Raw genomic sequence first — 26,483 nt, 5'->3', positions numbered from 1 at the left:
TTCGAAGTCGGAATTAAGTCCGAAGTGAACTTTTCAGTGTTTTTCAGTAGTTTTTGTTTTTGTTTAACGTACTTTTGAATCTGCGAATTTTCAGTATGGTACGATTGTGGTACGACAGTGTCAAATGTGTGGACAAATAAACTCAAATTACTCGAATTTGTCTTTTCACAGAGAAGTATTGTTTCCGCCGCGCCGTAATCCTACATAGGCATCCCACAAGGGAGCCTCTCACAATTAAAATAATTTCTAATTATATTTGTTGAATTTTGATCTATTAAAACAAGATCGTAGTAGCCGGTAATTGAATTATAATTCGTCTCAATTACTACCTAACTGTTGTAGATCATTTTCACATTTTGACACAATCAAATTTCACAGATGACACAATCTGTTTGGCCCAAACCAATGGTGCCGTTTATCACCTGTGACGTAGTGACCAACCTGCGCAATATCATACCTTGTATTCTTTGTATCATGGTTGTAGATCATAACAAATTTGAATATAAACGTTACATTTGAAACTTTATTATAAGCCAGAAAGTGACATTTTTTTCTTAAAATTGCGTCCTATTTTGGTCATTATATACGATATTCTAAAGGAATTTTGCTCAATAAATAAACAAAGGTGTTTACCCGACCTATTTATTTGAAAAGTTCTTTTTAAGATAAAAAAAGGTAAAACTAAAACCTAAACTATCATTTGAGATTAAACGGGAAGTTCTAAATAATGTTGCCTAATCTAAACAAGAAAAATTTATTTATAAGTTAAGTTTTATAACATTCCTAATTAAATTTGGGCGAAAAGAATATTTCTGTTTGCTGTAGGTAATTTTCTCAGGGAAAATACGTAAATAAAAATGACTTTTTAAGTCAAAAAAAGTCAAAAGGACAAGTTATTCTAAAAAAGAACAAGTTATTCTAAAAATGGACTGTCCTATTCAAAAAAGGACAAGTGGCAACCCTAGGTATTTCTGGAATGGAAATTTAATGGCAAATCTACAACTTTGGTTTGAAAATATGTTCCGGCCACCTATGTTTACAAAAATGTCTAAAATGTGCCTAAATGCCTCCATATTCTGAATAAAAATTGAAAGAAAAGTCACCAATCACAAACCTAATATAGAACTGTTTCGGAAGCCTGAGTCACCCTGTAAGTATTCAAAAGTAACTGAAAGTTTATATAAGAGTAACTGAAAGTTTAAATTGAAAATTGACGTTGGAGCGATTTTCGAAAACTACTAACGTTTCAACATAAGTATATGTGGGATATTAATTGTATTATTATATTAGACCTTATAACAAAACTCATCTGACGAAAAAGTGTTAATGTAGTATATTAATATGGAGTAAAAATTTTACTAATTACTTTATTTTTACTTTACTAATTCGTTCCAAAAAACGATACGCCACTGGCCATTAGAACAATCCCAAATGCGCCTAGTTGCCGGGGTCGGAAATTTTAGACTTCTCTGTCTCTTCTGTCCTTGTTTGACACATTGGAATGTTTGATACACTACCAACGAGTATTTATGAATGAGATGTTCGGTCTATCTTTATAATGTCTTTGGTTGAGACAATGTATTGTTAACATCTTGCTTTTATTAACACCTTTTTGCTAAAAATGTCAAGCGTATTTCTTTCAAGTAACAATTGCGACCTCGCACTGAATTGTACTCCGCAAAAAAATAAAGTAGGTAACGGAAGCAAAAAAGAAATATGAGAAAAGAATTATATAGGATTATTGTCCTTCAGGTTTTATCGCCTCCTTTAGACTTTCTGCCACTTCATATCTCATTTTTTATTCAGGAAATCTAATGTTGCCGGAGAAGGAAGAAAAAAGGGCGAAAATACGAAACAGCCCGGTTTTAGTGCGGCCAATTTACGAGCTTGCGGCGGCGTTGGCGTCGAGAATGTTAGGGTTATATCGTGAGGGTGGCTCGTATTCATACCATCCATCCCCTTTCTCGTTTTTATTCTTTTATTTTAATCAATATAGCTATTTACGGAAATAAAATGTCATAAAATAGACGAATAACTTGTATACGACAATAATAAATGAAATACATTTTATTTCATGATATTTATTATTCTGTACAGGGTGTCCCATTTTAGTAGAAATCATACCGTATCTCCGTTATTAGTAAAGATAGGAGGATGCGGAACAAATCCTGAAGTTTTCATAATTTCATCATGGTGTTTATTACTTTTTAAGCACCTTCAAAGCATCTCAAAAATTATAAAATGAACCACATATTTCACTGAAGATAAAATTTACAAAAAAATATTTCTTTCTCAAGCTTAACAGATTCAGAATAATGTTTCTCTACAAAATATACATGGAAAAAATTCTTCACTCTCACTTTCTCGAAGAAAAATTTGAAAAATATTGGGAACTGCACGAAAATTTAATGAATTGGAACCCCTTTTGCCATATCTGTCATCCTGACAGCGACACCACAGATACTGAACAAAAATGAAGAACTATCTAAGGCTGGATATAGATTATTTTTAAACTATTAAGCACCGTTTACATAGATCTTACTAAAAAATTGTGTTTTTAATGTTTTATCGTACAATATCGTACTAATAGTCCCTTTTAACCTTAGGAGCACCGTATTAAAAGCATACAAAGTCAACCCATCATCAAAAATCGTACAAAAACAATGCTAAATGATAAATTAACCAATGATGCCAACCATGACATTAAAAGAGCTAGTTTTAAGTAATTATTTAGGCTTAAGATAGTTATTTTTAAGGCTAACGTCCATTTGCACAAACCTATCCCACTTTTTTGTCAAATGGAAGATGCCGTAAACAAAAATTTCCAAAGTCCTCTTCGTTTCTGAGCTACAGGGTATTTTCGAAAATTTTGTAATTTGGGACGGCCCCCGTATCTCCGTTATTATAACGGTATGGATGATGTCGAGAAGGTAAAAACTGATTCTTTAGTAGAACTTCTTACGTAGAATACAGTGGCGTGTTTTTCTACGGAAAAAATATTTTTGAAAATATGAACTTAAGTTATGCTTTTTCAAATAGAACACCCTGTATATTTATAAATTGAATTGAAAATTTGGCAATTTGGGACACCCCCTGTATCTCTGTTATTGTTAAAGTTATCAAGAAGGTGAAAACTGTTTATTGTAGAACTTTTTACGTAGAATACAGTGGTCTAGTCTGTTATTCTATGAAGATAACATTTTTAAAGATATGAACTAAAGTTATGTTTTCTTAAATGGAACATCCTGTATATTTATAAACTGTATGGTCTGGCTTGCCATAAGCTTCTCAAAAATATATATCACTCTATAATCTCTATATTCATTTTCACTATTTACTGCAATATTTGAAATTTTTATTAAAAAATCATATTTATTAGTATTTATTTAGTTGATTATAAAAGAAATTAAAGACTTATTAAAAGTATAATACTGCTATTTCCCTTTTGTTTTACTTTGGGAGCCACTAATAAATACTTTATTTATTAGAGAAACTTAACTCTCTACCGCTATTTGTAAATCTTGGAAGCTATCGTACCGGAACTTTTAGATTTTCCTTTAGATAATTTACGTGAAATATTTATACTTTCAGCAAGATGGGGCCTTCCTTTACAACTTTGAACATATTAGAATTTTGTTAAAATATTATTTCTCAAATCAATGATTGAGAAATGAATCAATTGGAATCAATGCAATGGACCCATATGATACGTTCTCGACTTCTAATTTTGAGGATTTTTGAAATATGAAATATACCGTGGCAACTACAACAATGTCGAACACCTAGAAAATGCTGTAATAATGCAAGCTTTTATATATTTGCAAACCCATCCCTTTATAATAAATTCCGTTATAGAAAAAAAGAAATAAAATATTCAGAGATTCAGATAACAGTTCAAAAGTAAAATATATCAATTCCAAATAATATTTTAATATGTGTATGACTATTTTAATAAATACCATTTTGCTAGTAAGAAAATAATATATTTTAAATATTCCAGTAAATAGTAAAAATAAACATAGAGTGATATATACACACACCGGAAAAGTCTAGGGATATTACAATTTTATCCAGCCATCGTCAGTAATTTTTTATTTGCATTTGATATAATAAAATTAAAATAAACAAATAGTTTACAGGACGTATTGGAAATAAAAATGCGAAATTTACCAAATTTTTCAAATTTACCTTGATTTTTATTGAACTCAAAAAAATACACACATTTTTTTTATTCTAAACTGGGAATTAAAAAAAAGATAAAACCATTTTTACTTAATAAAGGGTATGGCCTCCTCTACTGTTCATTACAGCCCTACATCGTCTCTCCATGCTCCTGATCAGGTTGTCGATCTCTTACCAAGCCTGCCACGCTGCATTCACGGCCCGAACCAGATCCCTACCCCATTCTCAAAATTCTTCTTTGGACCGCGTCCCATACGTGCTCGATGGAGTTGAGGTCAGGAGATGGTGCCGGCCAGGATAACATGTTTAATTGATGAGCATTGATAAACTCACTTACCACTCTTGCTGTATGAGGCCGTGCATTGTCATGCATGAGAATGAAGTTTCTCCCAAAATCATTGGCATATGGTAACACGACAGGCTCAAGAATTAAATCACGATATGTGATTCCTGTTAGAAGCCTTTCAAGAAAAACGAGATCGGTTTTTCGGCCTAACTGGACTCCTCCCCAGACCATAACTGTTCCACTTTGATAAGGGTGCACTTCCTGAACATGATCCAACCGAATAAGATTTAATTCCGAAATGCCTTTTCGAATCCGGATGAATTCCAAAGCGTGACTCATCCGTGAAGAGAACATTGGCCCATTTTTCATTCGACCACTGAACATGATCTTGAGCCCACAAATATCGTACCTCTCGATTTCCTCTCGTTAAGGGTTGAGCTCTCCAGGGGCGTCTGCTTCTTAAGTTGACCTCTCTTAATCTATTGCGAACAGTGTCAGGACTAACGGCTACATTATGTGTTTCCTGGAGAATTAGACTAAGCTCTGGTGCTGTAAGAGTCGGTCGGCGTCGAGCATTTAATTGTAAAAAATTATCTTGCTGAGGGGTAGTAATGCGATGTCGCCCTGTGTGCCTTTCAGCAACATCACCACTTTCACGGTAGCGTGCACTTAATCGCGAATTACTTTGCGTTGTATTTAATGCTCTAGCTACGTCGATTTGATGTATTCCAGCTTCGAGCATACCCATGGCCCTTAGCATTTCGTCTCTGTTAAGATGTCTATGCTCCATAATGTCGTTAAATACTAAACAGAGTTATTTGAATGAATTCTGGCCAGTTCTCATAAAAACATAGCCAGTACAGGTTAAATTCGAACAATTGATGCTAGATGCTTTTTATACATCTGACAAAAAATGCACAAACACTTGTGCAAATATCCCAAATTTAGAAATAACTAGTGTGACTACTTCGTTTCACACTACTTATTTATTATGCTAATTATTACTTATTATATTATACGAAGTATATATATAGAAAGAATCGGCCTACAAATATGTGGTTGTTTATTCAAAACATTTATTTTTAACTTTAATAAAATGATATCCCTAGATTTTTCCGGTGTGTGTATTTTTGAGAAGCTCATAGCAAAACGGATCATATGATTTATAAATATACAGGGTGTTCTATTTGAAAAAACAACTAAAGTTCATATTTTCAAAAATATTTTTTTCGTAGAAAAACAGACTACGCCACGTATTCTACGTAAGAAGTTCTACAAGAATCAGTTTTTACCTTCTCGATATCATCCATAATAACGGAGATACGGGGGCTGTCCCAAATTACAAAATTTTCGAAAATACCCTGTAGCTCAAAAACGAAGAGGGCTATGAAAATTTTGCTTACAGCATATTTCGTTTGAAAAAAAAGTGGAACAGGTTTGAACAAACCGCATCCTCTTATAACCAACTAATAATTGGGATACTGATAATCCTAACCAACTAATAACTGAGATAACGTATGATTTGAACTGAAATGGGACACCCTGTACAGGGACATCATTTTAAGTATATCACTCAATTTACAATTTTCCTGTTTTTTATTTAAAGATAGTAGAAAGATTTTTTAGGAAAGATCTTAAAATAGGAAACAGGAAAATTTTAAATTGGGTGAGACACTTAAAATTATTCTGGAACATTGCATTTTTAAATGCACTGTATATCGAAAACGAAACGGTAAGCGGAAAGTATTAAACTATATATTTTTGGCATTAGCTAAAACAGGTCTATCGGAAGATGCTAAAATATGAGAGGGTTTCCATTAGGCAGTTAAAGCACGGCAAAAAATTTATACGTATCTGATATTGTTAAAGCAAGTATTTTGGCGTACGTAACGTAAAAACGGTACTTATAAAATTTCTTAAAACTTAAAATGTCCCCAGTAATAAGAACTATTGGGCAACAGAGAAACTTTTGTTATGTTAACTTCAATCGGATTTCAACTTTTAAAACACTTATATGAAGTTTTAATAAGAAGTAATGCTTAGAATAATTAAATAGAATAAAAAATGAGTTATTCTTTTGCTTAATATTATCAAATGATTGATTTATTATATTAAAATAGATCCGTCTTCTTATGCTTTACACTGGCCGCAAAATTTATGAAATAATTCAAATAACTAGTCCGTCATGTCTTAAACGTATCGGTTCTTAAAAAACTAGTTGCGAGAGCGCTGAATTCATGATTACTAAATCCTGCTTAATATGGGCTGGATACGTATACAGTATGCAAGAAAACCGCCTACAATTTTTTTTCTTTACGGTGAGCTTGTGGAGGGTAGGAGGAAACAATGTTTGGACAACTCAAAAGGTTCAATGATAATTTCCACAAAAACTTAAAGGGGAAAAGCATGCAGAATCAGTGGGAGGAAGCAGCGCACTCTAAACTCCAGCCAAAAAGTGAAGAGGCAACAACGTAATGAAATTTTTAAATGTCCGGAGTGCGAAAGAGAGGTAACCCAAGTAGCAAAAAGAAATTCTAAAAGGATTGAATTATTTTATATACAGTCGAATAGCGTTGTCTTAAGGACTGCTTGATTTTATTAAGCGTTTGGTTTCGACCATTCTGTTTTTTAATAAAAGTTGTCATATTAAACTATTTTCTAGTGGTTTTTACAACGTATCCTATAACGCATTAAACGATAATTTCTTTTAGTATGATATAACACTTAATAAGACAATGCTATATGATAACAAACATATTATTTTATTAGACTCTTATACCCACCATGTAAGAGTTCTATAATATTCATATAACGAGTAGTCACAAGATCATATAATAGTTACTTAAACTTGTCTTATTAAAGTTGTATTACGTTGTATGATAGAACGTTTTATTGCGTTAAACTACGGTGCTGTATACAACACAGTTATATAGCCTTATATGATAGAATTGTGATTAACAAAATAAATTCGCTGTAATATCTGCATTATAAGACTGGTAATGTATAATATAACCTCATTTTAATTTAAATGGTATACCTAGTTATATATTTTGTTATTATTGTTGTTGCAAAAGTAATATCTACGTACGAGTATAATCAATCACAGCTATTATGAATTCTGGACAAAGTTGGAAAAAACTTAACAAACGCAGTGGTAGTTATAAAGAGCATGTAAGAAAAAACTCCTCGAAATTACGGCAAATAATCCCGAGAATTACCTGGGTTCTCAAAAGCCAAAATCTCTCCGGTTGTCTGGCTTCTTCAAAGCATTGTTGCCACGTTGGTGTAAAAGTTTTACTGTAGTAATGTTTGTATTGTTTTATTGTTGTTTTTCTAAGTCCTTAGGTTGCCGCTCACTCGTCGGGCACGCATGAAATGCATTGCGTGCATGAATCCATGAAAATCTGATCATGTTTGTTAGTTTCAATACTAATCAAATGAGATTTGGCAACATCTATTTGTCACAAAGCTCAATATGTCCAAAATAGTTTTATAGTGCCTGGAAATTCTGCGTAATGATGGATATTTATCCTATACCGTTTTATTTTACAACAAAGACTTATTTAAGGGATTCATTTATAATAAAATGGTTGCATTATAATTCGCCATGTTTAAGGCAGAATTTTTGTATGGCCTATGGCCGCCATTATATGAAGCAAAATTAAAAACATCAAAATACATTGTAAAATGTTATTTTTGAGAACTATTTTTTGATAAGATTCCCACATAGAGTAATAAAGTGTTTAATTAAATTAAAAACAAGAATTTTTGAAAATTTTATTTTATTTTATTGTTTAAATTTATATGTAAACCTTAATCGAAATTAAAGCCCTTTAATTTTTTGCCAAATACATACCTATAATATATCAGTAAAATTTTCGGCGCAACAAAAATTGTCCCTACTTTTCAAACCCTATTAATGATTTTTTATATTACATATTTGTTGTACCTTCTGGCTCTACCCGCCATTTTCATTGTCGAGTAAAGTCTCCTTTTTAACAATCCACATCCTCTAGATTCATTTTACGACACGCTTAAAATATAATTTGCTCCTAATATTCTTCGGTAAAAAATAAAATACTCTTGTACCTCGCTAAATGATCAACTGTTTTTATTGTTCTGTTTCTTAGATGACCACGTAATACACAATAAAACTAGTTTTATAATAGTTATATAATGCTGTGTAAAATAGTTGCATAAGAGTTGTATACCCTTTTTATAGAACTTCTATACTACTAAACGGTTGTATAAAAATGGGCCTTTTTTGGTTGTAAAGCTATCATATTACGGTCATATAGCACGTTATATGAATTGAAGTATCCTATAAAAATTATCACATAGCTGTTTATACAACCTTTATAAAATAAAATTTGCTACTTGGGAACATCACGTATCGGGCTCAGTCGCAGAAAAGCTCATGAAAGAAAACCCCTGCGTAACCATCTTCTGATGCGAATCAAATACTCGTCAGCAAGTAAATGCCAGTAAGTTTGTTCATCTGAATTTATACGTTTGGCATAAATCTGGTGAAATCTTAACTCCTCTGGCTCGTTACGTTTGCAAAGGTATGCAAAGATACATAAAACGTATCCGTAAACGCAAGTGAATTTCACACTCCGCAAGAATACACATATGAAACGATTTGTTTACTTATACGTCTTTGGTCGTGCTCTAACTGTCTATTATGAATCATTTATCAGATATTAGTAATATAAGTAATTTATCTAAAATAACAATAGGTTTCACAACAATGCATAATTATCTAAAATTTATTTTTTATCGGATTTCCAAACAATGAATTTTTTATAGAATATATCAGATAGATATATTAAAAGTTAATAATCTATATACCCACGACTTTTTTTAACCAAGCAACATGCTCTACTTCTGCGTAATATTGAGTGAGATAAAAATACGCGTTAAAACTTGCAGTTAAAACAGTCATTTGATTATGATATTTTAATTATATCTAATCAAAATTATCGTTATCACGTTCTAACATATTTCCCCAAAATTAAATTTCTAGTTACTATTAGACTTTTTTGGTATAAATATTAGAACTCAAACTAGTTCTTGAATTAATTGTTATTCCTTTGCCTCGAAGTAAGTACTTACTATGGATATAGCAACACTTAATGGTTTCCGATATCGGTATCTATATACCAAAGATAACAAAGAAAAGGTATGGAAATGCGTTGTACCGAAATGCTATGTTAAACTTGTCACTTTGGACAAACAAGTGGTTAAGAAAATAGGAAAACATTTACATTTAACATATGAAAAAATAAAATTTATACGAAAAATGCTTACTGATCGAGACAACAACGGCCAGAAACACACTCTATCCGAAGCTGAAAAATTAAAATGGCTGAAAAGCCATATCAAACTTGAAGTTCATAAATTTGATTATGACAGAAATTTTCGGCAGACCTTTCTGAGGAGGATGTTTCTATGGAAACTGTGGAATGATGATTCAATATAGACCAGGAACAGATATTAATCGAAGGGAAGAAAAATTAGAACGAATCTTGAAATGAATTAAAGATATTAAATATGCTTTAAATATATGTACTTTAAATTTATATCGACTTGTATTATAAAAATGTATATATAATTAGTTTATAAAAACTTAGGTAATGTAATTTGACAAATAAAAAATAATATTTTTTTAATCCTGTATTATTTTATTTTTGTTTTAAACTTACTTTGATCATTGAATATTGGTTTCATTCAGAATTTGAGGCAAGGTATGTCCAATGTGTCATGGAAGATTTGGATCGCCGACATCCAAAAAATTACCGTAAATGGAATTTAAATGTGATTTAGTATGACAGGCCACACTGTTACTGATGTCATGTATTCTTGCGTTGAACAGGCTTTATGTATGTCTGTTCCTAAACGTGCATTTCGATAGCTTTAACTAACGATATATTTAATGTAATAAAATCAATATGTTTGATCGAAACTCGTCATATTATAAGAGAACAGAGATAACAGATGTATGCAGCTCTATCAGAATTATCTTAATTTATTTGTTTAAAATATTTTGTAAACTGTTTAATACAAAAGGAGGGCAAAGAGTAAAATAGTCAACCGCTTCCGGTTGACTATTTTATATATTTTATACTTATTTTACTCTTATAGTTATCTACAAAAATATACTTTTAGATGGGAGCATGTAAAAGAAACGCACGAAAGCTAAAATGCACGTTTTTCCAGAAAAATATTCTTGGAGATAATTTTCCACGTTTGAAGGAAGATGCTTCCGGATGCATAATATACAGGGTGGCCCATTAGTGCGGGAAAATCCAATATCGTCGTCGTTGTCGAAGTTATAAAAAAAGTTTTATACAGATGTTGCATGGTTTATAAAGGCGCATATCCTAAAAATATTTTGTTGTATACAGGATGTCACATAAAAGAGTAATAAAGTTTTAAGTTTTTTAAATTGCATCCTCATGTTTCTGTAGATGATTGGATTCGGCATAAAATTCTGCCTGTAGTACACTATTTTTATTTGAAGCACTCTGTGGTGTTGCTATTCTATTACTTATTTACTAAAACTTTGGTTAAAAACATTATATCCGAAATGGGGAAAAAAACTGGAGTGAATATTTCTTGGCTATATTTACAACAAGGATAACAGATTAAACCTGCGTAGAAAAGTTTACATTATCCTCTAAGTACGAAATCCACCAAAATCGGAATATTATACAGGGTTGTTCACCACATACGACACGGAGTATTGTAGCTAAACGATGAGATTTTTACAAATTGTAAGTTTTGGGTTCGATGAAGGACTATTAGAGGTACAATTTAAAAATAATTTTACAAGATACAGAGTGTCCCAAATAAGTAAAAAATATCAAAGTTGTATTTTTTTAAATGGAACACCCTGTATATTATTACATTTTTAGTTACTAATATTACTACTAATATTGTCGATATAATTCGTTTATTTCATTAAAAAATAAAAAAAACTGTTTAAATATTTGTTAAAGAGGACCAATTAATATGATTCCAGTATTCAAACTACATTAACTGACTGTTTGCGTTGATTAATAATAATTGCTCCAAATGCTAAAAAACTGAATTTTGTATGGGCATTAGACAGTGTGATAAAAGTAACACCTTAAAATGATATTTCATTTTTTAATAAATGCTTATTTATAACAACAAAGACTTTAATTTGATAACTTATTATTATATTGATTTCTGACTCAAAAATCCACATTTATTTATAATAATTTATTAACGAACACAATTAAGTATGTCGTTAATTAGTATATGGGCGGAAATAATGGTGTTATATTTAATTAATGGTACCTATACTCTTTTATAAAGATTTAAATAGTTTTCTTTTTGCATACAAATGGGCTAGTAATATTATCGTTTTGCTAAAAACGATAATATTACTAGTCTGTACATTTTGTACATTTGTTGTTTTAAAAACAATCTAAAATGTCAATATTCCATGGATATATTGATAAATGAGGTCTAAATTATAAGAAAATGCATTTTCTACGAAAACTTGAAGGGATAGGTAAAAAATGGTATAATACAATTTGAGAGACAATTTAATTGTGCATCTGATTCTCCTAAAATATACAGGGCATTCCATTTAAATTAAAGAAGTTATTGCCGTTTGAAGCTAATAATTATTTAAAATAAATTTTTAGACACTCTGTATAAGGTAGTATTATTTTTATTATTGCAACACAATAACTGATCAATAAATAAACTTCATTAAATATTTAGTATTAAAAACATTGATACCCTTGGAGAAATGAAGCTTTAAAATTTTTACTGCAATTTCACAAAATTGAAAGTATTTCAAAAACGGTAGGGTTTAAGTATAATAAACCTTAATCAAATTTACCTTTATTTTAATCGTAGAAACTAAAAATGTAATAATATACAGGGTGTTCCATTTAAAAAAATACAACTTTGATATTTTTTATTTATTTGGGATACTCTGTATCTTGTAAAAATATTTTTAAATTGTAGCTCTAATAGTCCTTCAACGAACCCCAAACTTATAATTTGTAAAAATCTCATCGTTTAGCTACAATACTCCGTGTCGTATGTGGTGAACAACCCTGTATATCGATTTTTTTAAATGCAATATCCTATATATTATTTTTCTTTCCGATGCAAAATTAAAAAGTGAATATTTTATGTATTTAAAGTGTTTCTAAATTTTGAACGGTTTCGCAGATATTCGCGGTATTATATTAAAACATTGCTCTTCCAACAGAAATTTTTTTCAAAGTTACTTAATATCGTTTTAAAGTTAGTCGTTATCGTTTTAAGTGTTAAGTCGGTTTACAAGCAAAACATACTAACTCCAATTATTTTAATTTTGATTTAAATCATTTGACTAGATTTCTTCCAGAATATAGATCTATATCCAAGAAAAATCCACTATACCTTCAAGGATAAGAATTATTAGTTTAATATATAAAATACTTTCATATTCATTAAGTCCATAATGGCGTTATATTAGTTTATTAAAAATGCATTAAATGTGTAATAAAAGCAGTAAAATTATTATATAAACAAACAAAAACTAGAATCAAAGTCGGCAAAAAGTTAAGAACAGATTTAATGGAACCAAAGTTCTGAAACAAGGGTGCTGTATTTCACCAACACTATTCAAGATCTCTATCTCGAACAAGTTCTGAAAGGTTGGAAGCAAAAATGTAGAAATATGGGAGTATCCATAGGGGATAACATGCTCTACACACTTTGCTTCGCGGATGATCAGGTGACCATATCACAAGATTACGGTGACATAAATTATATGACACGTAAGCTTATAGAAGAATATCAGAACTGGGGATTCGAGATTAATACTAACAAAACAGAATATTATATGTGTATCGGAGGAGAACAACAAGTTCTAATACAAGAAGAAGGGAAGAAAATTAAGTGCTGCACAAAATACAAATATTTGGGTATGCAAATCACAAATGATGGACTGTTGGATAGAGCAATTAAAGAACGAAACCAACTTGGAAGGAATGCTATCACGGTATTAAATGGGATACTGTAAGACAGAAGCATAAACAACAAGAACAAAACACTAATATATAATACCATCATCAAGAGCATAACCACTTACAGATGTGAAGTGTGGCCAATTAAGGAAACAACGAAACGAATGCTGGAAGCTACAGAGATGGATTTTGGAGATCAACAGGCAAATCAAGGCTCGAGCAAATAACTAATGAACGCATAAGAGAGATTATGGAAGTTAAACATACAATAGTGGACGAGATAAAGAACAGTCAACTCATGTGGTACGGGCATGTCCAAAGAATGGCAGAAATAAGAATCCCAAAACAAATTATAAACTGGAAACCTGCAGGAAGAAGAAAACCGTGTAGAGCGAGAAGAAGTTGGCAGGAAGGGATAGACACGTTTATGGAGGAAAGACCTCTCGGAAACGGTGCATGGAGAGATAGACAGGCATGGAGAGATGGCATCGGAAGACGTAGAACGTTTTAAACCGATTAATATATATAAAAATGCATTAAAAATGTATTCGTTTTTTGACTTAGTAGTGTGTTTTGCTTGTAAACCAACGATATAATCTTTGTCTGGTATTTTACCGTTTAAAATCCCATATGTAATGTAATACAGCGAATATCTGCGGAACGGCTAAAACATTTGGAACACTTTAAATACAAAAAATGTTTACCTTTTAATTCTGCATCTGAAAGAAAAATAATATACAGGGTCTTTTATTTCGGTGGCGCACATTTTTTTCTAAAAATATTCCAGTTAACCCATACGCACGTCCCTGGTGAATCTGTGGACACTTTTTTTTAGCATTAAAATATGTAGCACTTATTGTAACTGTTACCCTCTAAATTTCATTCGAATTGCTAAAAGCACTTGGAAGAAAATTAAAAAAAATGAAGACTTAAACTCCTGTAGCTACGAAACAAAAGAATCAGAATCGGACACATGTTGATATGAAAAATAAATCTTATTTTTACGTGAGAATTACGTCAATCTCCCCACGAGAGACGGCGCATGTTTTTAGAAACACCCTGTATAGTATTTACCTAAAATCGATTGTATTTATCCGTTTGGTATATACCGGTTGCAAAATATATATATTTTGCTAAGGTATTTAAGTAAATTCCAATATACCGGGTGTTTGCCCATTACTGGTTGAGTATTTTTATTGATAAGCAAAAAAAATCCGAAAATCAAATCATACACCACACCATTTGAAGGGTCCAGGAGAAAAACTTGATAAGAGTCAATTTCTTAATTTTAGGGTTTTACAATATTATAGTCGGTCTAATAGGTCCCTACAAAATGTATGAACTCTGCAGGGCATTAAATTGTTATATCCTGGGATGCCTAATAAAAATATAGAATACAAGGAAGTAGGGTTTCCCGAACCGGAGCTGTTTTTCGGAACCGGGAATTTCGGGCACCGCGCCTCTTAGGAAACGGGATTTCCTGTTTTTTTTCGGTACTTTCGGTACTGACTAATTTTTGTTCAGCGGTGGTGCAGTTCATCAATCAGAAAGCAAGGGATGGCTTTTCAAAGTAAAATGAATAAAAAATTGAGATTTTTAATGAAAATAATATCAAATTATTAAGTAATCAGTCATGAAAAAATTAACATATGAACACAAGTATAGAAATATATAATATAGATGCATTTTGTGAAACTGTGAAATAAAAGTGTAAATTTTTTATTTCGCGGTGAGGGTTTGGCAATGTTTTATTTTATTGTATATTTATGAAAGGGATATTATAAAATAAAATAAAACAACTAATAAAAGTAGGTGCAAATTTTAATAATCTTTTTTCGTACAATACCTGTTTATCCACTTTTATAAAAGGTCTGAAATGTAGTACCTACTGTAGTCGTACTTATCAATCGTGTATAATGGAAAACGACAGTTAAAATTTACAGCTGAAGTTTATTGCACATTTCATTGCTCTTCTGGTCTTTTTATACTATGTATAATAGACAGTATTTACCAGCGTTTCGAAAATATACTGGTGGAAAATCGAACTGGTTTGAAAAGTAATAACTTTTCGTCCGTACCTGTATAAAGCTACTGTGTAAAAACATATACATTTACGACGTTTATTACGATTAAAAGGGTATCTTGGTAAAAATTGCATATTTTTTGACTCAGTTGTTTTATACAGGTGCGGACGAAAGTTATTAATCTTTTTTCTCAAACTCAAACTAGTTTAAAAATATGTAGGTGGCGCCCTCTTCAAGTGGGGATCATATTGACATCAAAATCAAATTTTCCATGTCAAAAAACTTTCAGACACCAATTTTTATCCAAATATTGAGCTACTTCAGAAATTATTTGGAAAAAATTGAACTAAAAATGAAACTTCTACACCCTGTATCTCCGCATTTTAGGACATTCATTTATACGATTTTTACTTCTTTACTGATTTTTATCTGCAGAATATGCTGGCGAAGTTTCGGCAATACAGTTCGGACGACCCTGTATAATAAAAACATTGCTGGGAGAGAAGTATATTTTTCTAATTTTATAGAGACTTTGAGATGTTTTAAAATGTCTTGGAAATTGCAATAAAAATAACCTAAGGAAAACCAGAAATTAAACACAAATGTGACAATTATTTCGAGTTTGTTACAATAATGAGATTACATTATATCAAGCAAAGAATAAACCTTAAGAAAAAAATAATCAACAAACAAGAAATAAAGTAAAGGGTCCTTGAATATTAGAGAATATTAACGAACATTTATTTAAATATTATTTATTTATGTTTAATTAGATTATATGTATCTAGCAAAACCGATAATTTCGACAAACTAGGATAAAATATTTTTTCAATCATCAATTTAATAATAAGTAAAATTAAATTTTGAAAAATAAATAAATGAAACAGGTCGTTTTAATTTTGTAATATTTATTAACAATAAAACTTTTTTTAAAAATATACATTAAACTACTCTTAAATGAGATACATAATAGAAAAAATATAAACATTTTTACACATGGGTACAAAGTACAAATTTGAGACTAGAAATATATTACAGATCATGTTATATTTGTAACAATGTACTAACACAGACAAATGACATTATTTAATAATAGTTGTACAAAGAAAATATAATATCAATTAATTCGAGTTACAATAATGCTAGTTTTTGACAGCTGAGATTTTAAAGAGAGGAACAATTTTTAACAAATATTTATATAACACAGCCTTCACACAATATACATATTAGGAGAAAAGTTTACTAACCTCTGTAATATCGTTGTATAGGTACATATTCCATTAAATCTACTGGCTATCAAATGATTGCCAGGTCTACACTGAGTACATCACCAATACTACACTGTACTCTTGCTGCTTCGTACAAAAAGTTTTTCCGTAACACTGTTTTGTAAAGTTTTCCATCGTCCATATCCAACTTCTCAATTTCCACATTCACTTTCTCCATGATTTTTTCGAGTATTTCCACTTCAGGGTCGGGTTCAGGCTCCCTGTTCACTAGTAGTTTTTTCTTCTTTTGCGGTTTATTTTTGCGGTAATCGGCTAACAGGCTCCTCTTCGCTTTCGCTTTCTTGTGATAATGCTGTCCAATCATCTTAATCTCGTCATTTTTACTTTTAACAAGTTTCACTAGACAGTCCGTGATTGTGCATCTCCAAACGTTACCACCGTCCACCATATCGTACAAATGCTTGTATATGTATCCGTTTGAAACGAAATCGTCCATATTTTCGGAAAGGTAACTGGCAAAATTTTGACACCCGATACACTGTCTCTGTCAATATCTAGGGATCGATTAAGGAAAATTTGCGAATGCCTCTTTATTTATAGACATTGCAGGTCAAAACCCAAATTACTTTATTGCCTACAAAGGGATGACTAATATTGTTCGACTCGAAATTTTCGTTTGAAAATAATATCATCTCAGATAAGATATCTAATAATATTGATAGATAACAGTATATGTTTTTTTTCTGTAAAATACACGGAATAAATTTATTTAGTGACTCAAAAATTCAACTTCAACTGGGTATAGACGGTTTTTTTTTATTTAGACAACTAAAACAATAAGGATCAGCTAAAAAATATTATTTGAATAGTGAGCATAAACGACCCTTATAAACATGGGTTAAAATTAATACTGAATGGTTAAAATTTCTATAATCAGGATTTTGGTTTAGTATAATTTATATTTAATAATTGAGTTGTTATAGTAATAAATATAGTTATCATATTAATTAATGCATTTTGTACAGATTTTTTATTAGTTAATTTTTTGTTCATTGTTGTTGTTATAATGTGAAACTGATTTTCATGAGATTTTGTAACTAAACCTATTTTACATTCAAGTATGAGATGTTTATTTAGTTTAATATATCTAGTAAATTGAAGTAATTAAAGTAAACTTACGCATTTTTAATGTGCGTAATATTTTTGCTCTTTTAAATACCATTTAGCATCCAGGTTTGTCTTTTAGTAAACATTTAGTTTTTATTAAATAAACCATATACAGGGTTGTTCACCACATACGACATGGGAGTATTGTAGCTAAACGATTAATTTTTTACAAATTGTAAGTTTTGGGTTTGTTGAAGGACTTTGTAAGTTTTAGGTTTGGTGAAGGACTATTAGAGAATTTATTATTAGAATATTTTTACAAGATACAGAGTGTCCCAAATAAGTAAAAAATATTATAGTTGTATTTTTTTAAATGGAACTCCCTGTATATTATTCTATTTTTAGATTCTACGATTAAAATAAAGGTAAATTTGATTAAGACTTATCACACTTAAACCTTACAGTTTTTGAAATATTTTCAATTTTATGAAATTGCAGTAAAAATTTTAAGGCTTTATTTCTTCAAGGGTATCAAAGTTTTTAATACTGAATATTTACTGAAGATTCTTTATTGATCATATATTGTGTTGCGATAATAAAAGTTTTCCTACGTTATACAGGGTGTCCAAAAATTTATATTAAATAATTACTAGCTTTAAACGGCAATAACTTGTTTAATTTAAATAGAACACCCTATATATTTTACGTGAATCAGATGCACAATGTAATTGTCTATAAAATTGTATTATACTATTTTTTACCCATCTCCTCAAGTTTTCGTAGAAAATGCATTTTTTATAATTTAGACCTCATTTATCACTATCCCATGGAATATTGACATTTTAGATTATTTTTAAAGATGTAACAAATTTTCAAAGAGTACAGATACTAATATTGTCGATATAGTTGACTTATTTCATTAAAAAAAGCCTTTAAATATTTTTTATTAAAGAGGACCAATTAATATGATCTCAGTACTCAAACTGCATTAATTAATGACTGTTTGCGTTGATTAATAATAATTGCTCCAAACACTAAAAAACTGAATTTTGTGTGTGCATTAGACAGTGTGATAAAAAAGAACACCTTATAATTTCTTTTTTCATTTTTTGGGGAATTCTTATTTATAAAAACAGAGACGTTCATTTTCATAACTTATTATCATATTGATTTCTGAGCCAAATCCACATTTATTTAGAATACTTTATTAACTAAAACAATTTAAAAGTATGTAATTAATTAATTTTCGGTCGGAAATAATGGTGGTATATTTAATTGGTATACTCTGTTACAAATATTTAAATAGTCTTTTTTTGTATACCAGTGGGCTTGCAATATTTACCACCTAAACATTTTGTACCTATAAGTTGCTTTAAAAAAATCTGAAATGTCAATATTCCATGGGTATAGTGATAAATTAAGTCTAAATTATAAGAAAATGCATTTTCTACGAAAACTTGAAGAGACAGGTGTAAAATGGTATAATAAAATTTGATAGACAATTAAATTGTGCATATGATTCACGTAAAATATACAGGGTGTTCCCATCCAAAAATAGTGTGGTGTTTTCCATTTAAAAAAATAAAACTATAATATTTTTTACTTATTTGGGACACTCTGTATCTTGTAAAAATATTTTTAAATTGTAGCTCTGATAGTCCTTCAACGAACCCAAAACTTACATTTTGTAAAAATCTAATCGTTTAGCTACAATACTCCGTGTCGTATGTGGTGAACAACCCTGTATATTAACCATATTCGAAAATGTCAAAAGTTGACATGATATATAATCTTACGTATGTCATTCACAGTGTCATTTTCTATAGAATAAAGTATAAAAATACCGACGATGCCATTTAAAAATCAAAAGCTGTAGTCATTTCCGGTGAAACAGGAAGTGGCCGAAAAGAATTGAATACGTCAATCAGTTCTAATTTGTGTCATATACTAACATACCAAATCTCTTTTTTTATCTGAAAAAATTAGGGGTGAGCCAGTTTTGAGACGCACCCCGTATAGGTCGCTTTAATTAAAATTTAAAATTTGTTCTTTTTTATAGCATGTTTAATATATTAAAAACACTTACACTTTGATCATATACTTCATAATGAAACTACGGTCCGTATTAAATATTTATAATTAGATTTAAAAATCAAAAGCTGAAGTCATTTCCGGTGAAACAGGAAGTGGCCGAAAAGAATTGAATACGTCAATCAGTTCTAATTTGTGTCATATACTAACATACCAAATCTCTTTTTTTATCTGAAAAAATTAGGGGTGAGCCAGTTTTGAGACGCACCCGGTATAGGTAGATTTAATTAAAATTTAAAATTTGTTCTTTTTTGTAAAATGTTTAATTTATTAAACACACTTACACTTTGATCATATATTTCATAATGAAACTTTATTTTTTTCTTAGAATCCGAAATCAACAACTATAGGTTGTTCTATTTATAAAACCCACATTTTTGATGTATAACGTTTTTTGGAACAATACTTTGGATTTTTAACTCAAAAAAGATGAGTTGTAACTCAACCCAAGCAGCATTTGGACGTCGGGACAACGTTGTGTCACGCGACCAAACGTCGGCACAACTTCGTGCCAACCCTAGTCTTCACTAGTTTGGAGAATAATTTTTGGGTCGAAACGACGTTGGTACCGACGTTGGACAGCAGTATAATTTAGTACAAACTGCAACGTTGTTTAAAATCCTAATTCACAGGAATACAAAACTATAATAATATGGCGTCTAAGTCGCGTTTTATCCTAAATTGGGATAATTATAGTAAAAATATTATTTTTATGATTTAGTTAGAGACATATGCCAGATGGCAGTAAAGAAAAACAAAACAAAAGTATTTAAGTGTGGAGGATGTTTGAAGATCATAATTATTGAAACACTTTAACCGTCTCTGTAACTCGTTACCCAAGGCAAAAAAGTTAAACGCAAACAACTTTATTGATAAATGTATTGTTTCTACTTTGAAAAATACTAATGGGCCTTAAAATTAAAGAAGTTTTAAAAAATTTCTTGAATTTTTTTTTAGTAAAATGAGAATAATTTATTCGCAGTCGAAAAAGTTGTTTCCGCGTGTTGTTTAGGGTCAAATATTTCAAGTTAATGTATTCAAAAAGCAGGAATTGCTATTTTAGGAACGAAACATTTTCTTATTCAACAACATGGCGGCTTTCACTTTGTTGTTTTGGAGATTAAGATGGAGTAGTTCGAGTAGTCGCATACTGGACTAATAAAGCCGCAGTTCAGCCTTAACAGGTAGTATACTAGTCGCAAGATTGCCTAATTTAGTCATTCTAGAGTCTAGCTTGTGCCGCACTCTATATTCTAAATAAACGAGGGAGTGGATAAAGTATCGGTAATATGTCGATGTATATTTAAATTTAGTTTTATATGTAACTTTCTTATGTCCCATTATAATTAAGTTTTTTTTTATAAAAACAAAAACAGCACCGAACTGTCTGACTGAACAGAACAGTGAAGTGAAAATTTAAGATTTAAGGTTATGGTTTAATACAGTTGCAAAAAGGTAGTGGCTCGACGTCCTACCAACGTAAGAATAAGGAAATCTAAACAACGTTGGAATTAGTAAAACAGACGACGTTTGCATAACGTTGGAGTAGGTCCTGAAAGTGACGTCGGAAAACTCTTTATTGCCCAACATTGTAACTACGTTGTCCGAATCACCTAAATATCACTTAAGCAAAAACGGTTACAAGACAACGTTTATTCGACGTCGCAGAAGCTTTTACTTTGTTGTAGTACTAGTTCAAGGTCGGCACAACGTTACAACTACGTTTACATTTATTTTAATACCCAAGGATAAACATTACTATTAGCTAACTATTTTTTGTAACTAATCCAACGTTGTGTTTAGTAAATATGTGGTCGCAAGTCGTAAAAATGCTACTTGGGAAGAAAGGGGGATACAATATATCTTTCAGGTCGCGGTGATTACACCCCCTTTCACTCTTGACTGAATATATTTTTAAAAAACGCTTTAAATAACCTAACTATTATGCTCCCAAAATGTCAATACAATCATTCCTTTTCTTTGGAGCATCCTCGTCGTATAATAGGCGCCCCTGTTTTATTATTTTATTGCTTCTAAAGAAATTTGAATGATAGCTTAATGTATTCCTCTAATGATTACCTCAATTGCTTCACACCGACTTTTAAAGGTAGAAGATCCATTATGAACTTAAAAAGATATTTTATAAAGCTTAATTTTATGATTTTATATGACCATTATATTGGAATTTTTCTATAGTTTTTTGTTAAAAAGAATAAATAAATGTTTACCTACTTTTACCTACCATTGAATACTTTTTTTTAGACCTATTTAGTTTATACTGGGTTTATATTGTATTTTAATTACATTATTATATAGGTGTTGTTAAACCCGCTGTGTTATGCCATACTGAGTAAAAGTATAACACGATTAATTGCTTTTAAAGTTTATGGCTGGATGACACGGTCAAAATTACTTGGACCAAGTGTACTTTGATGCTGCCATATAAATGTACTTATAATAATACAGCGCGTCTCACTTGTACACTGCTTTTATAGTATTGACTGTTTGAAAGTCGAGCTTAGTTGAAAAATATTTGTACAGCCAATTTTTTTAGTAGAAGAAAAACTCCGTCACGTTGGAACCAGCTTTCAAGTAAACTTTTCGATTTTTGGCTTATTATCAACTACAAACGATGCAATTGATTGTAGTAAATTCAGTTTCTTTGTAGTACTAATAATTAAACAGAAAAAGTAAACAATTGAGCGCAATGCAATAAAGAGAAAAATATTGTTTTAAAAATGTCTAAAAACCTTCAAAATCGTTTGTAGTTTTATGTAGTAGCAAAAAAACTCAATGGAATCTTGGAATTAGTGAATTATACATTGAGAATCATACATTACAGAATTATACATTATACATAGTAAAATTTGAAAATGAACATAATTTGACATGTCTTTAGTTGTTGTTGACTAAGTCCAAAAAAATGGAAATCGAGATAACACTGCCATCTTATGTCCATCAAGTGTCCGTTCCAAAATAAGAATCATGTAACACTGAAATAATAATCTAAGTCCACTAAAATCAGCGATTAAAATTTTAATGCTTTGGAAAAGCGATCTAAAATTCCACGTGAATTCACGGAAGACCGATCCAAGTCCATATTTCATGTTTGTAAACATATCAACGCATACAAAACGAATAAAAATAGCTATAAATTCAGCACCACAACAACTTTATGCTGATCTAATTCCTTTGCCAAAACTCAAGTATGAGCAGTTACAATCTTTGAAAAAGTTCGTAGATGAATCTCTGCGAGACTACTACATAAATTTGTCTTGTGCGTCAAACAATGCTCATCTAAACGATGCAGATATGGTGAGTAATATCAATTAAACTATATTGCCTTTGTTTCTGCCTAAGAAAAGAAGTCTGATTATGTCTATCGTGTCACTAGTTTTAAATTCAAAGAAATTAAATTCTGGAAATGTTCTGTAGTTTCATTTTATCAGAAACAAATCGCCGTTCCTAAGTAAAAAAATAATCTAATGCTAATAATATTAATAAAAAAATAATAATAAAAAAGAAATAAATAAAAAAAATATTAAGAAAATATAACAATATTAATAATAAAAATGAGAATAAAAACATATTTTTCTCCTTATTCCAGCACGAGTAATTCTCGAAGTAACCACTTACAGAATTATTCCATATGGACTTGGATCACTTTTCCATTGAACCAAGCGAATACGAGTTTTATTTTATCTAACAAATTTACTACAAATTATTTTTCTTTGTTTTTTCTGTTAATCAGTTAATGTCTATACATATAACTAAAAAATAAGATAAAAACTTCTTACGATTTGCTACATTTTATTATTTCTTTTCCTTTAGTCTTTAAAGTTTCAAAATCATTTATCTGAAAAGTAAGAAAATGTGACTTAGATCGTTTTTCCCCTGTAGTCTTCAATTGTTAAAGCAATATTTAGCCGACCATACCAATAGGTATGGTAGGCTATTAGGATCGACAAAAAAAAAAGTTTTTTAATTTCACTCAAAATGAGTTATTTGATTCCATAAATGACCTAAATACAAAATATTTTCATGGTGTCTGTCTGTCTGTCCGTCTGTAACACGATAACTCAAAAACCGCTAAACCGATTTTAACCAAATTTAGCACAAAAATACTGTGGCACCCGAGAATCTGGCCATTAGTTTTTGGTGGGGGTGGGGGTTTTGTAAGGGGGTATGGGAGGGGGTTAAAAATTTAAAAAAATTATAACTCCAAAATTACAGTAGCTAGCGAATCGCGGTTTTCAATTTAAGATTAGGAATAATATTTTATTTGCAACAAAATTTGTAATAACATCAAAATCGGTCAAGGTCGCAGTTTTTGAGATAAAAAAAATTGAAAAAATTTCTTTACTTTGAAACTAAAAGAACTGCCTACCAAATTTTTATAACATATTTTAGAATGGGCGGCTATACGTGCCTCCCGGCGCCATTTTTTTTTTCTTTATTGCATTGCGCTCAATTGTTTACTTTTTCTGACTAATTATTAGTACTACAAAAACTTGAATTTACTACAATCAATTGCATCGTTTGTATACAACTAACGACATTATGTCAAACTATGTTAATTTCCAAATTTTACTATACTTCACTAATTCCAAGAAACTTTCATTTTTTTTATTTGCCACTACATAAAACTACAAACGATTTTGAAGATTTTTAGACATTTGTTAAATCAATATTTTTTCTCTTTATTACATTGTTTACTTTTTATGACTAATTATTAGTGCTACAAAAAATTGAATTTTCTACAATCAATTGCATCGTTTGTAGTTTGTATACAACTAACGACATTATGTCAAACTATGTTAATTTCTAAATTTTTGCTATACTTCACTAATTCCAAGAAACTTTCATTTCTTTTTATTTGCTACTACATAAAACTACAAATGATTTTGAAGATTTTTTGACATTTGCTAAAACGATATTTTCTCTCTTTATTACATTGCGCTCAATTGTTTACATTTTCTGAATAATTATTAGTACTACGAAAAAATTGAATTTACTACAATCAATTTCATCGTTTGTAGTTGATAATAAGCAAAAAACGAAATGTTTACTTTAAAGCGGGTTCCAACGTGACGGAGCTCCTGGAGACCCTCAAAAAATAATAGGATCACGCAATCTTTCCCAAAACAAAACCTTAATCAATGTAATGCTAAAGGCCATGGTGCACGTGGTTCGTATTTATATTATTATTTGCTCTGTGGCTGTTATTTGCATCTGGTAGTGTTAAAAACTTAACAATTGCCGAAACCACTGAGCTTTTGTAGGGTTATTGTTCACAAACGGTCACAGATTTCAGCAATCTAGCGCTATGTTTTGTGAGGATGTGTAAATATGCTTGTGACTATGAATGTTTTATTTTCCAGCCCACGCTTCTGCAATGACCCGATCGGTATAGTTATATCAATTCCAAAAATTTAGTTAATTTCGTTATGATTCAATGCAAATTGAGCAAGAATCACGCCAATAAACATTGTTTACTACATTATTACGCCAAAATAAACAACAATTTAAATGTAGTTTTAATAATCAAATTAATATTCAAATTTCCTGAGATAAATATACAAATTGTTCTATACAAATTGAGACAGGTTTACACTAATAAACACTTTTTTAAATTTAGTTTTAATGAACAACATGAAACCTAAGTTACCTGAAATAAATTTGGTGTTAGAAAAGGACCTAATCATTTTCATTTTAGCAGAAGCTAAAAGTTTCAAGAAGTGCAATTAAATTTACTGTTATTTATAGATTTAATAATAAGTTTGTCGGTGTTTTCCCGTCAGGTAATTTATTATTTTTAATCTATAATGAAATTTTGTGAATTAGTCTAACTGCATTAAAACTTTTAGGTGTTACTTTTTATCTTAATACGGCATGTAATTGAAAAAGTTAAACTTAGATAACTTTAAATCTTAATGGAAAACTTCTTGTGTTAGTTTTTAAATTTTAAGTTAATACTGGGGTGCTTATAATAGAGCCATTTCAGACAGTTAATTATTTTGAAATTCAGAACTTATTTAAATAACATTTAGTTATATATCAATAAATTGAAAGCAGAATATACAGAAACATATAGATTTGAGTTATTTCCTTATATTATAAAAATCAATTAAATGATTTTAGTTGTACATTTCGGTCATAAACATATTAGCGATCTTAATTATACAAGGGAAATGATACTGCTTAACCGAAAACTGTCCTAGAATATGTATTAAAAATTATTTTTTTGATGTGCGGAAATAATGAAATAAAAACAAAATGTACAATATAAAGAAGGTGTAATTTATTTGTAGCGTGCGGAAATACTTTTATATTATACTTTTATATTATATACATATATACAAAATTAAAACAATGTTCAAACAATTAATCAAATACAGAAAATTATTTGCAATATTCAAGTAAATTTTTCTTTATATAAATATATACAAAATTTACAGTTCGTTATAATTTATGATGACACAGTGGTGCATAACAAAAGTTATATTAATAACATCGAAGTAAAAACGAACACTAAATAAAATTTAACAATAACCAAACCAAAAAA

The sequence above is a fragment of the Sitophilus oryzae genome, unplaced genomic scaffold, assembly GCF_002938485.1.
Source record: "Sitophilus oryzae breed Bouriz unplaced genomic scaffold, Soryzae_2.0 scaffold_1395_pilon_pilon, whole genome shotgun sequence".
Classification (NCBI taxonomy): Eukaryota; Metazoa; Arthropoda; class Insecta; order Coleoptera; family Curculionidae; genus Sitophilus; species Sitophilus oryzae.
The sequence above is the reverse complement of the archived record's forward strand: the minus strand, read 5'-3'. Positions refer to the sequence as shown.